The following is a 13,705-nucleotide window of genomic DNA, read 5'->3' on the forward strand; positions in this document are numbered from 1 at the left end:
ATCCAAGCTACTGGGAGTCTGAGGCTGGCGGATCACTTGAGTTCAGGGGTTCTTGGCTGCAGTGGACTATGTCGATCGGGTGTCCGTACTAAGTTCGGTATCGGACTTAGTAGATTTCTAAGATTTGCAGTCTTAAAATGCCCATTACAACCGTCCACTTGCACCAGTTGTCTCTGCAAGTGGTTGTTGCATAGCAGTGCATAACTTTGGAGCACTCGTTGGCCTCGTGGCCTAATGTATAAGGCGTCTGACTTCGAATCAGAAGATTGCAGGTTCGAGTCCTGCCGGGGTCGCAGTTTAAAATGCCCATTATATCGTTGACGCACACCAGTTGTCTCTGCAAGTGAATAGACTCTGTAGTACAGCCTGAGTGATACAGAGAGACCCAGTCTTCTGTGGCTTTTATTCAAAAACATGTTTTTCAGACATGCGCTAACATTCTGTACTAAATAAAAACTTTCATTTAAATGAGGCTATAGCTTATAAATGTAAAAGTTTTTATTTGTTTTGAGATCTTTAATGATAAATCTGGTAATATTAGAGAGCAGGAGACCTCTTATGTACCTCACACTAAACTTGATACTATTTTGAAAAAAAATTGTCATACACTTGAGGGAGCGCTCCGTGCACTTTTCTTGATTCAATTTGCTTGCTGACACCTTGAGCACTCGCCGGGTGCAGTGGCGCGTTCCTGTAATCCAAGCTACTGGGAGTCTTAGGCTGGCGGATCACTTGAGTTCAGGGGTTCTTGGCTGCAGTGGACTATGTCGATCGGGTGTCCGTACTAAGTTCGGTATCGATATGGTGCTCCTGGGGGAGCTCGAGACTACCAGGTCGTCTAAGGAGGGGTGAACCGGTCCAGGTCGGAAACGGAGCAGGTCAAAACCCCCATGCCGATCAGTAGTGGGGTAGCGCCTGTGAATAGACACTGTAGTACAGCCTGAATGATACAGCGAGACCCAGTCTTTTGTGCCATTTACACCAAAACATGTTTTTCAGACATGTGCTAACAGCCTGTACTAAATAAATACTTTCATTTAAATGAGGCTGTAGCTTATAAATATACAAGTTTTTGTTTGTTTTGAGATCTTTAATGATAAATCTGTTAATAATAGAGAGCAGGAGATCTCTTATGTACCTCACACTAAACTTGATACTAAGTTGAAAAAAAATTGTCATACACTTGAGGGAGCGCTCTGTGCACTTTTCTTGATTCAATTTGCTTGCTGACACCTTGAGCACTCGCCGGGTGCAGTGGCATGTGCCTGTAATCCAAGCTACTGGGAGTCTGAGGCTGGCGGATCACTTGAGTTCAGGGGTTCTTGGCTGCAGTGGACTATGTCGATCGGGTGTCCGTACTAAGTTCGGTATCGGACTTAGTAGATTTCTAAGATTTGCAGTCTTAAAATGCCCATTACAACCGTCCACTTGCACCAGTTGTCTCTGCAAGTGGTTGTTGCATAGCAGTGCATAACTTTGGAGCACTCGTTGGCCTCGTGGCCTAATGTATAAGGCGTCTGACTTCGAATCAGAAGATTGCAGGTTCGAGTCCTGCCGGGGTCGCAGTTTAAAATGCCCATTATATCGTTGACGCACACCAGTTGTCTCTGCAAGTGAATAGACTCTGTAGTACAGCCTGAGTGATACAGAGAGACCCAGTCTTCTGTGGCTTTTATTCAAAAACATGTTTTTCAGACATGCGCTAACATTCTGTACTAAATAAAAACTTTCATTTAAATGAGGCTATAGATTATAAATGTAAAAGTTTTTATTTGTTTTGAGATCTTTAATGATAAATCTGGTAATATTAGAGAGCAGGAGACCTCTTATGTACCTCACACTAAACTTGATACTATTTTGAAAAAAAATTGTCATACACTTGAGGGAGCGCTCCGTGCACTTTTCTTGATTCAATTTGCTTGCTGACACCTTGAGCACTCGCCGGGTGCAGTGGCGCGTTCCTGTAATCCAAGCTACTGGGAGTCTTAGGCTGGCGGATCACTTGAGTTCAGGGGTTCTTGGCTGCAGTGGACTATGTCGATCGGGTGTCCGTACTAAGTTCGGTATCGATATGGTGCTCCTGGGGGAGCTCGAGACTACCAGGTCGTCTAAGGAGGGGTGAACCGGTCCAGGTCGGAAACGGAGCAGGTCAAAACCCCCATGCCGATCAGTAGTGGGGTAGCGCCTGTGAATAGACACTGTAGTACAGCCTGAATGATACAGCGAGACCCAGTCTTTTGTGCCATTTACACCAAAACATGTTTTTCAGACATGTACTAACAGCCTGTACTAAATAAATACTTTCATTTAAATGAGGCTGTAGCTTATAAATATACAAGTTTTTGTTTGTTTTGAGATCTTTAATGATAAATCTGTTAATAATAGAGAGCAGGAGACCTCTTATGTACCTCACACTAAACTTGATACTAAGTTGAAAAAAAATTGTCATACACTTGAGGGAGCGCTCCGTGCACTTTTCTTGATTCAATTTGCTTGCTGACACCTTGAGCACTCGCCGGGTGCAGTGGCGCGTGCCTGTAATCCAAGCTACTGGGAGTCCTAGGCTGGCGGATCACTTGAGTTCAGGGGTTCTTGGCAGCAGTGGACTATGTCGATCGGGTGTCCGTACTAAGTTCGGTATCGATATGGTGCTCCTGGGGGAGCTCGGGACTACCAGGTCGTCTAAGGAGGGGTGAACCGGTCCAGGTCGGAAACGGAGCAGGTCAAAACCCCCATGCCGGTCAGTAGTGGGGTAGCGCCTGTGAATAGACACTGTAGTACAGCCTGAATGATACAGCGAGACCCAGTCTTTTGTGCCATTTACACCAAAACATGTTTTTCAGACATGTGCTAACAGCCTGTACTAAATAAATACTTTCATTTAAATGAGGCTGTAGCTTATAAATATACAAGTTTTTGTTTGTTTTGAGATCTTTAATGATAAATCTGTTAATAATAGAGAGCAGGAGACCTCTTATGTACCTCACACTAAACTTGATACTAAGTTGAAAAAAAATGTCATACACTTGAGGGAGCGCTCCGTGCACTTTTCTTGATTCAATTCGCTTGCTGACATCTCGAGCACTCGCCGGGTGCAGTGGCGCGTGCCTGTAATCCAAGCTACTGGGAGTCTGAGGCTGGCGGATCACTTGAGTTCAGGGGTTCTTGGCTGCAGTGGACTATGTCGATCGGGTGTCCGTACTAAGTTCGGTATCGATATGGTGCTCCTGGGGGAGCTCGGGACTACCAGGTCGTCTAAGGAGGGGTGAACTGGTCCAGGTCTGAAATGGAGTAGGTCAAAACCCCCATGCCGATCAGTAGTGGGGTAGCGCCTGTGAATAGACACTGTAGTACAGCCTGAATGATACAGGGAGAGCCAGTCTTTTGTGCCATTTACACCAAAACATGTTTTTCAGACATGTGCTAACAGCCTGTACTAAATAAATACTTTCATTTAAATGAGGCTGTAGCTTATAAATATACAAGTTTTTGTTTGTTTTGAGATCTTTAATGATAAATCTGTTAATAATAGAGAGCAGGAGACCTCTTATGTACCTCACACTAAACTTGATACTAAGTTGAAAAAAAATTGTCATACACTTGAGGGAGCGCTCCGTGCACTTTTCTTGATTCAATTTGCTTGCTGACACCTTGAGCACTCGCCGGGTGCAGTGGCGCGTGCCTGTAATCCAAGCTACTGGGGGTCTTAGGCTGGCGGATCACTTGATTTCAGGGGTTCTTGGCTGCAGTGGACTATGTCGATCGGGTGTCCGTACTAAGTTCGGTATCGATATGGTGCTCCTGGGGGAGCTCGGGACTACCAGGTCGTCTAAGGAGGGGTGAACCGGTCCAGGTCGGAAACGGAGCAGGTCAAAACCCCCATGCCGATCAGTAGTGGGGTAGCGCCTGTGAATAGACACTGTAGTACAGCCTGAATGATACAGCGAGACCCAGTCTTTTGTGCCATTTACACCAAAACATGTTTTTCAGACATGTGCTAACAGCCTGTACTAAATAAATACTTTCATTTAAATGAGGCTGTAGCTTATAAATATACAAGTTTATGTTTGTTTTGAGATCTTTAATGATAAATCTGTTAATAATAGAGAGCAGGAGACCTCTTATGTACCTCACACTAAACTTGATACTAAGTTGAAAAAAAATTGTCATACACTTGAGGGAGCGCTCTGTGCACTTTTCTTGATTCAATTTGCTTGCTGACACCTTGAGCACTCGCCGGGTGCAGTGGCATGTGCCTGTAATCCAAGCTACTGGGAGTCTGAGGCTGGCGGATCACTTGAGTTCAGGGGTTCTTGGCTGCAGTGGACTATGTCGATCGGGTGTCCGTACTAAGTTCGGTATCGGACTTAGTAGATTTCTAAGATTTGCAGTCTTAAAATGCCCATTACAACCGTCCACTTGCACCAGTTGTCTCTGCAAGTGGTTGTTGCATAGCAGTGCATAACTTTGGAGCACTCGTTGGCCTCGTGGCCTAATGTATAAGGCGTCTGACTTCGAATCTGAAGATTGCAGGTTCGAGTCCTGCCGGGGTCGCAGTTTAAAATGCCCATTATATCGTTGACGCACACCAGTTGTCTCTGCAAGTGAATAGACTCTGTAGTACAGCCTGAGTGATACAGAGAGACCCAGTCTTTTGTGGCTTTTATTCAAAAACATGTTTTTCAGACATGCGCTAACATTCTGTACTAAATAAAAACTTTCATTTAAATGAGGCTATAGCTTATAAATGTAAAAGTTTTTATTTGTTTTGAGATCTTTAATGATAAATCTGGTAATATTAGAGAGCAGGAGACCTCTTATGTACCTCACACTAAACTTGATACTATTTTGAAAAAAAATTGTCATACACTTGAGGGAGCGCTCCGTGCACTTTTCTTGATTCAATTTGCTTGCTGACACCTTGAGCACTCGCCGGGTGCAGTGGTGCGTTCCTGTAATCCAAGCTACTGGGAGTCTTAGGCTGGCGGATCACTTGAGTTCAGGGGTTCTTGGCTGCAGTGGACTATGTCGATCGGGTGTCCGTACTAAGTTCGGTATCGATATGGTGCTCCTGGGGGAGCTCGAGACTACCAGGTCGTCTAAGGAGGGGTGAACCGGTCCAGGTCGGAAACGGAGCAGGTCAAAACCCCCATGCCGATCAGTAGTGGGGTAGCGCCTGTGAATAGACACTGTAGTACAGCCTGAATGATACAGCGAGACCCAGTCTTTTGTGCCATTTACACCAAAACATGTTTTTCAGACATGTACTAACAGCCTGTACTAAATAAATACTTTCATTTAAATGAGGCTGTAGCTTATAAATATACAAGTTTTTGTTTGTTTTGAGATCTTTAATGATAAATCTGTTAATAATAGAGAGCAGGAGACCTCTTATGTACCTCACACTAAACTTGATACTAAGTTGAAAAAAAATTGTCATACACTTGAGGGAGCGCTCCGTGCACTTTTCTTGATTCAATTTGCTTGCTGACACCTTGAGCACTCGCCGGGTGCAGTGGCGCGTGCCTGTAATCCAAGCTACTGGGAGTCTTAGGCTGGCGGATCACTTGAGTTCAGGGGTTCTTGGCAGCAGTGGACTATGTCGATCGGGTGTCCGTACTAAGTTCGGTATCGATATGGTGCTCCTGGGGGAGCTCGGGACTACCAGGTCGTCTAAGGAGGGGTGAACCGGTCCAGGTCGGAAACGGAGCAGGTCAAAACCCCCATGCCGGTCAGTAGTGGGGTAGCGCCTGTGAATAGACACTGTAGTACAGCCTGAATGATACAGCGAGACCCAGTCTTTTGTGCCATTTACACCAAAACATGTTTTTCAGACATGTGCTAACAGCCTGTACTAAATAAAAACTTTCATTTAAATGAGGCTATAGCTTATAAATGTACAAGTTTTTATTTGTTTTGAGATCTTTAATGATAAATCTGGTAATAATAGAGAGCAGGAGACCTCTTATGTACCTCACACTAAACTTGATACTAAGTTGAAAAAAAATGTCATACACTTGAGGGAGCGCTCCGTACACTTTTCTTGATTCAATTAGCTTGCTGACATCTCGAGCACTCGCCGGGTGCAGTGACGCGTGCCTGTAATCCAAGCTACTGGGAGTCTGAGGCTGGCGTATCACTTGAGTTCAGGGGTTCTTGGCTGCAGTGGACTATGTCGATCGGGTGTCCGTACTAAGTTCGGTATCGATATGGTGCTCCTGGGGGAGCTCGGGACTACCAGGTCGTCTAAGGAGGGGTGAACCGGTCCAGGTCGGAAACGGAGCAGGTCAAAACCCCCATGCCGATCAGTAGTGGGGTAGTGCCTGTGAATAGACACTGTAGTACAGCCTGAATGATACAGCGAGACCCAGTCTTTTGTGCCATTTACACCAAAACATGTTTTTCAGACATGTGCTAACAGCCTGTACTAAATAAATACTTTCATTTAAATGAGGCTGTAGCTTATAAATATACAAGTTTTTGTTTGTTTTGAGATCTTTAATGATAAATCTGTTAATAATAGAGAGCAGGAGACCTCTTATGTACCTCACACTAAACTTGATACTAAGTTGAAAAAAAATTGTCATAGACTTGAGGGAGCGCTCCGCGCACTTTTCTTGATTCAATTTGCTTGCTGACACCTTGAGCACTTGCCGGGTGCAGTGGCGCGTGCCTGTAATCCAAGCTACTGGGAGTCTGAGGCTGGCGGATCACTTGAGTTCAGTGGTTCTTGGCTGCAGTGGACTATGTCGTTCGGGTGTCCGTACTAAGTTCGGTATCGGACTTAGTAGATTTCTAAGATTTGCAGTCTTAAAATGCCCCTTACAACCGTCCACTTACACCAGTTGTCTCTGCAAGTGGTTGTTGCATAGCAGTGCATAACTTTGGAGCATTTGTAAGCCTCGTGGCCTAATGGATAAGGCGTCTGACTTCGAATCAGACGATTGCAGGTTCGAGTCCTGCTGGGGTCGCAGTTTAAAATGCCCATTATATCGTTGACGCACACCAGTTGTCTCTGCAAGTGAATAGACTCTGTAGTACAGCCTGAGTGATACAGAGAGACCCAGTCTTTTGTGGCTTTTATTCAAAAACATGTTTTTCAGACATGCGCTAACATTCTGTACTAAATAAAAACTTTCATTTAAATGAGGCTATAGCTTATAAATGTACAAGTTTTTATTTGTTTTTAGATTTTTAATGATAAATCTGGTAATAATAGAGAGCAGGAGACCTCTTATGTACCTCACACTAAACTTGATACTAAGTTGAAAAAAAATGTCATACACTTGAGGGAGCGCTCCGTGCACTTTTCTTGATTCAATTCGCTTGCTGACATCTCGAGCACTCGCCGGGTGCAGTGGCGCGTGCCTGCAATCCAAGCTACTGGGAGTCTGAGGCTGGCGGATCACTTGAGTTCAGGGGTTCTTGGCTGCAGTGGACTATGTCGATCGGGTGTCCGTACTAAGTTCGGTATCGATATGGTGCTCCTGGGGGAGCTCGGGACTACCAGGTCGTCTAAGGAGGGGTGAACCGGTCCAGGTCGGAAACGGAGCAGGTCAAAACCCCCATGCCGATCAGTAGTGGGGTAGCGCCTGTGAATAGACACTGTAGTACAGCCTGAATGATACAGCGAGACCCAGTCTTTTGTGCCATTTACACCAAAACATGTTTTTCAGACATGTGCTAACAGCCTGTACTAAATAAATACTTTCATTTAAATGAGGCTGTAGCTTATAAATATACAAGTTTTTGTTTGTTTTGAGATCTTTAATGATAAATCTGTTAATAATAGAGAGCAGGAGATCTCTTATGTACCTCACACTAAACTTGATACTAAGTTGAAAAAAAATTGTCATACACTTGAGGGAGCGCTCTGTGCACTTTTCTTGATTCAATTTGCTTGCTGACACCTTGAGCACTCGCCGGGTGCAGTGGCATGTGCCTGTAATCCAAGCTACTGGGAGTCTGAGGCTGGCGGATCACTTGAGTTCAGGGGTTCTTGGCTGCAGTGGACTATGTCGATCGGGTGTCCGTACTAAGTTCGGTATCGGACTTAGTAGATTTCTAAGATTTGCAGTCTTAAAATGCCCATTACAACCGTCCACTTGCACCAGTTGTCTCTGCAAGTGGTTGTTGCATAGCAGTGCATAACTTTGGAGCACTCGTTGGCCTCGTGGCCTAATGTATAAGGCGTCTGACTTCGAATCAGAAGATTGCAGGTTCGAGTCCTGCCGGGGTCGCAGTTTAAAATGCCCATTATATCGTTGACGCACACCAGTTGTCTCTGCAAGTGAATAGACTCTGTAGTACAGCCTGAGTGATACAGAGAGACCCAGTCTTCTGTGGCTTTTATTCAAAAACATGTTTTTCAGACATGCGCTAACATTCTGTACTAAATAAAAACTTTCATTTAAATGAGGCTATAGCTTATAAATGTAAAAGTTTTTATTTGTTTTGAGATCTTTAATGATAAATCTGGTAATATTAGAGAGCAGGAGACCTCTTATGTACCTCACACTAAACTTGATACTATTTTGAAAAAAAATTGTCATACACTTGAGGGAGCGCTCCGTGCACTTTTCTTGATTCAATTTGCTTGCTGACACCTTGAGCACTCGCCGGGTGCAGTGGCGCGTTCCTGTAATCCAAGCTACTGGGAGTCTTAGGCTGGCGGATCACTTGAGTTCAGGGGTTCTTGGCTGCAGTGGACTATGTCGATCGGGTGTCCGTACTAAGTTCGGTATCGATATGGTGCTCCTGGGGGAGCTCGAGACTACCAGGTCGTCTAAGGAGGGGTGAACCGGTCCAGGTCGGAAACGGAGCAGGTCAAAACCCCCATGCCGATCAGTAGTGGGGTAGCGCCTGTGAATAGACACTGTAGTACAGCCTGAATGATACAGCGAGACCCAGTCTTTTGTGCCATTTACACCAAAACATGTTTTTCAGACATGTGCTAACAGCCTGTACTAAATAAATACTTTCATTTAAATGAGGCTGTAGCTTATAAATATACAAGTTTTTGTTTGTTTTGAGATCTTTAATGATAAATCTGTTAATAATAGAGAGCAGGAGATCTCTTATGTACCTCACACTAAACTTGATACTAAGTTGAAAAAAAATTGTCATACACTTGAGGGAGCGCTCTGTGCACTTTTCTTGATTCAATTTGCTTGCTGACACCTTGAGCACTCGCCGGGTGCAGTGGCATGTGCCTGTAATCCAAGCTACTGGGAGTCTGAGGCTGGCGGATCACTTGAGTTCAGGGGTTCTTGGCTGCAGTGGACTATGTCGATCGGGTGTCCGTACTAAGTTCGGTATCGGACTTAGTAGATTTCTAAGATTTGCAGTCTTAAAATGCCCATTACAACCGTCCACTTGCACCAGTTGTCTCTGCAAGTGGTTGTTGCATAGCAGTGCATAACTTTGGAGCACTCGTTGGCCTCGTGGCCTAATGTATAAGGCGTCTGACTTCGAATCAGAAGATTGCAGGTTCGAGTCCTGCCGGGGTCGCAGTTTAAAATGCCCATTATATCGTTGACGCACACCAGTTGTCTCTGCAAGTGAATAGACTCTGTAGTACAGCCTGAGTGATACAGAGAGACCCAGTCTTCTGTGGCTTTTATTCAAAAACATGTTTTTCAGACATGCGCTAACATTCTGTACTAAATAAAAACTTTCATTTAAATGAGGCTATAGATTATAAATGTAAAAGTTTTTATTTGTTTTGAGATCTTTAATGATAAATCTGGTAATATTAGAGAGCAGGAGACCTCTTATGTACCTCACACTAAACTTGATACTATTTTGAAAAAAAATTGTCATACACTTGAGGGAGCGCTCCGTGCACTTTTCTTGATTCAATTTGCTTGCTGACACCTTGAGCACTCGCCGGGTGCAGTGGCGCGTTCCTGTAATCCAAGCTACTGGGAGTCTTAGGCTGGCGGATCACTTGAGTTCAGGGGTTCTTGGCTGCAGTGGACTATGTCGATCGGGTGTCCGTACTAAGTTCGGTATCGATATGGTGCTCCTGGGGGAGCTCGAGACTACCAGGTCGTCTAAGGAGGGGTGAACCGGTCCAGGTCGGAAACGGAGCAGGTCAAAACCCCCATGCCGATCAGTAGTGGGGTAGCGCCTGTGAATAGACACTGTAGTACAGCCTGAATGATACAGCGAGACCCAGTCTTTTGTGCCATTTACACCAAAACATGTTTTTCAGACATGTACTAACAGCCTGTACTAAATAAATACTTTCATTTAAATGAGGCTGTAGCTTATAAATATACAAGTTTTTGTTTGTTTTGAGATCTTTAATGATAAATCTGTTAATAATAGAGAGCAGGAGACCTCTTATGTACCTCACACTAAACTTGATACTAAGTTGAAAAAAAATTGTCATACACTTGAGGGAGCGCTCCGTGCACTTTTCTTGATTCAATTTGCTTGCTGACACCTTGAGCACTCGCCGGGTGCAGTGGCGCGTGCCTGTAATCCAAGCTACTGGGAGTCCTAGGCTGGCGGATCACTTGAGTTCAGGGGTTCTTGGCAGCAGTGGACTATGTCGATCGGGTGTCCGTACTAAGTTCGGTATCGATATGGTGCTCCTGGGGGAGCTCGGGACTACCAGGTCGTCTAAGGAGGGGTGAACCGGTCCAGGTCGGAAACGGAGCAGGTCAAAACCCCCATGCCGGTCAGTAGTGGGGTAGCGCCTGTGAATAGACACTGTAGTACAGCCTGAATGATACAGCGAGACCCAGTCTTTTGTGCCATTTACACCAAAACATGTTTTTCAGACATGTGCTAACAGCCTGTACTAAATAAATACTTTCATTTAAATGAGGCTGTAGCTTATAAATATACAAGTTTTTGTTTGTTTTGAGATCTTTAATGATAAATCTGTTAATAATAGAGAGCAGGAGACCTCTTATGTACCTCACACTAAACTTGATACTAAGTTGAAAAAAAATGTCATACACTTGAGGGAGCGCTCCGTGCACTTTTCTTGATTCAATTCGCTTGCTGACATCTCGAGCACTCGCCGGGTGCAGTGGCGCGTGCCTGTAATCCAAGCTACTGGGAGTCTGAGGCTGGCGGATCACTTGAGTTCAGGGGTTCTTGGCTGCAGTGGACTATGTCGATCGGGTGTCCGTACTAAGTTCGGTATCGATATGGTGCTCCTGGGGGAGCTCGGGACTACCAGGTCGTCTAAGGAGGGGTGAACTGGTCCAGGTCTGAAATGGAGTAGGTCAAAACCCCCATGCCGATCAGTAGTGGGGTAGCGCCTGTGAATAGACACTGTAGTACAGCCTGAATGATACAGGGAGAGCCAGTCTTTTGTGCCATTTACACCAAAACATGTTTTTCAGACATGTGCTAACAGCCTGTACTAAATAAATACTTTCATTTAAATGAGGCTGTAGCTTATAAATATACAAGTTTTTGTTTGTTTTGAGATCTTTAATGATAAATCTGTTAATAATAGAGAGCAGGAGACCTCTTATGTACCTCACACTAAACTTGATACTAAGTTGAAAAAAAATTGTCATACACTTGAGGGAGCGCTCCGTGCACTTTTCTTGATTCAATTTGCTTGCTGACACCTTGAGCACTCGCCGGGTGCAGTGGCGCGTGCCTGTAATCCAAGCTACTGGGGGTCTTAGGCTGGCGGATCACTTGATTTCAGGGGTTCTTGGCTGCAGTGGACTATGTCGATCGGGTGTCCGTACTAAGTTCGGTATCGATATGGTGCTCCTGGGGGAGCTCGGGACTACCAGGTCGTCTAAGGAGGGGTGAACCGGTCCAGGTCGGAAACGGAGCAGGTCAAAACCCCCATGCCGATCAGTAGTGGGGTAGCGCCTGTGAATAGACACTGTAGTACAGCCTGAATGATACAGCGAGACCCAGTCTTTTGTGCCATTTACACCAAAACATGTTTTTCAGACATGTGCTAACAGCCTGTACTAAATAAATACTTTCATTTAAATGAGGCTGTAGCTTATAAATATACAAGTTTATGTTTGTTTTGAGATCTTTAATGATAAATCTGTTAATAATAGAGAGCAGGAGACCTCTTATGTACCTCACACTAAACTTGATACTAAGTTGAAAAAAAATGTCATACACTTGAGGGAGCGCTCCGTACACTTTTCTTGATTCAATTAGCTTGCTGACATCTCGAGCACTCGCCGGGTGCAGTGGCGCGTGCCTGTAATCCAAGCTACTGGGGGTCTTAGGCTGGCGGATCACTTGATTTCAGAGGTTCTTGGCTGCAGTGGACTATGTCGATCGGGTGTCCGTACTAAGTTCGGTATCGGACTTAGTAGATTTCGAAGATTTGCAGTCTTAAAATGCCCATTACAACCGTACGCTTACACCAGTTGTCTCTGCAAGTGGTTGTTCCATAGCAGTGCATAACTTTGGAGCATTGGTAGGCCTCGTGGCCTAATGGATAAGGCGTCTGACTTCGAATCAGAAGATTGCAGGTTCGAGTCCTGCCGGGGTCGCAGTTTAAAATGCCCATTATATCGTTGACGCACACCAGTTGTCTCTGCAAGTGAATAGACTCTGTAGTACAGCCGGAGTGATACAGAGAGACCCAGTCTTTTGTGGCTTTTATTCAAAAACATGTTTTTCAGACATGCGCTAACATTCTGTACTAAATAAATACTTTCATTTAAATGAGGCTGTAGCTTATAAATGTACAAGTTTTTATTTGTTTTGAGATCTTTAATGATAAATCTGGTAATAATAGAGAGCAGGAGACCTCTTATGTACCTCACACTAAACTTGATACTAAGTTGAAAAAAAATGTCATACACTTGAGGGAGCGCTCCGTACACTTTTCTTGATTCAATTTGCTTGCTGACACCTTGAGCACTCGCCGGGTGCAGTGGCGCGTGCCTGTAATCCAAGCTACTGGGAGTCTTAGGCTGGCGGATCACTTGAGTTCAGGGGTTCTTGGCTGCAGTGGACTATGTCGATCGGGTGTCCGTACTAAGTTTGGTATCGATATGGTTCTCCTAGGGGAGCCTGGGACTAACAGGTCGTCTAGGGAGACGTCAACCGGTTCAGGTCGGAAACGGAGCAGGTCAAGACCCCGGCGTGGATCAGTAGTGGGGTCGCGCCTGTGAATGGACACAGTACAGCCTGTGCGATACAGCGAGACCCAATAATATGCCACACTCACAATTATGTTCAATTTGTGATAGAATTTAAATGTATCAGTCACATCCTATTTATTATTATTTTACGATATAATAATGTAAATAATAATATGTCATATATAACAAAATATAAGTGCTGCCAGAATATAACTTCAAGTGTCCGCATAGTCTTATCTTCAAATCTTTTAAACCTGGCCATTTTTGTAGTGAAGACAAATTATCATTACTTTGTGAAACACCAGATATTCAGTAACTGCATTTTATGACCAGCCAGAGGCGTCACCACACAATGATTATAGCTTTTCCTAAAGTCATGCCAGGCTAGGCAGGTTTCAGAACACATAACCCTTATTGTTGTTCATTTGCTTCATTGGTCTCCTAGATGTGTCTCTATGGAAATATATTATTTAGGAAATTATTCATCATTGAAAGGCAAATCCAAGGTTGCATAACACTTTGACAAGGTGTTTTACAAGACTTTTCAACTAAAAGCCTAGATTATGAAATGAGTACAATAGAAATTCACATAGTTAAAGCTGAGGGTT

The 13,705-nt window shown here is 44.4% G+C and overlaps 7 non-coding genes across 7 annotated transcripts; all 7 read left to right on the top strand.

Moving 5' to 3' along the window:
* The first annotated feature begins 220 nt into the window (after positions 1 to 220).
* On the top strand, positions 221 to 293 carry trnar-ucg (transfer RNA arginine (anticodon UCG)). Its single transcript has one exon. It is a non-coding gene; the product is annotated as a tRNA-Arg (tRNA).
* Positions 294 to 1,490: 1,197 nt separating this feature from the next.
* Positions 1,491 to 1,563, top strand: trnar-ucg (transfer RNA arginine (anticodon UCG)). The gene has a single exon. It is a non-coding gene; the product is annotated as a tRNA-Arg (tRNA).
* Positions 1,564 to 4,481: 2,918 nt separating this feature from the next.
* trnar-ucg (transfer RNA arginine (anticodon UCG)) lies at positions 4,482 to 4,554 on the top strand. The gene has a single exon. It is a non-coding gene; the product is annotated as a tRNA-Arg (tRNA).
* A 2,344-nt stretch (positions 4,555 to 6,898) lies between these two features.
* trnar-ucg (transfer RNA arginine (anticodon UCG)) lies at positions 6,899 to 6,971 on the top strand. The gene has a single exon. It is a non-coding gene; the product is annotated as a tRNA-Arg (tRNA).
* Positions 6,972 to 8,167: 1,196 nt separating this feature from the next.
* Positions 8,168 to 8,240, top strand: trnar-ucg (transfer RNA arginine (anticodon UCG)). Its single transcript has one exon. It is a non-coding gene; the product is annotated as a tRNA-Arg (tRNA).
* Positions 8,241 to 9,437: 1,197 nt separating this feature from the next.
* trnar-ucg (transfer RNA arginine (anticodon UCG)) lies at positions 9,438 to 9,510 on the top strand. Its single transcript has one exon. It is a non-coding gene; the product is annotated as a tRNA-Arg (tRNA).
* A 2,917-nt stretch (positions 9,511 to 12,427) lies between these two features.
* On the top strand, positions 12,428 to 12,500 carry trnar-ucg (transfer RNA arginine (anticodon UCG)). Its single transcript has one exon. It is a non-coding gene; the product is annotated as a tRNA-Arg (tRNA).
* Positions 12,501 to 13,705: the final 1,205 nt, after the last annotated feature.

Source organism: Triplophysa dalaica, chromosome 21, assembly GCF_015846415.1.
Source record: "Triplophysa dalaica isolate WHDGS20190420 chromosome 21, ASM1584641v1, whole genome shotgun sequence".
NCBI classification, from domain to species: domain Eukaryota; kingdom Metazoa; phylum Chordata; class Actinopteri; order Cypriniformes; family Nemacheilidae; genus Triplophysa; species Triplophysa dalaica.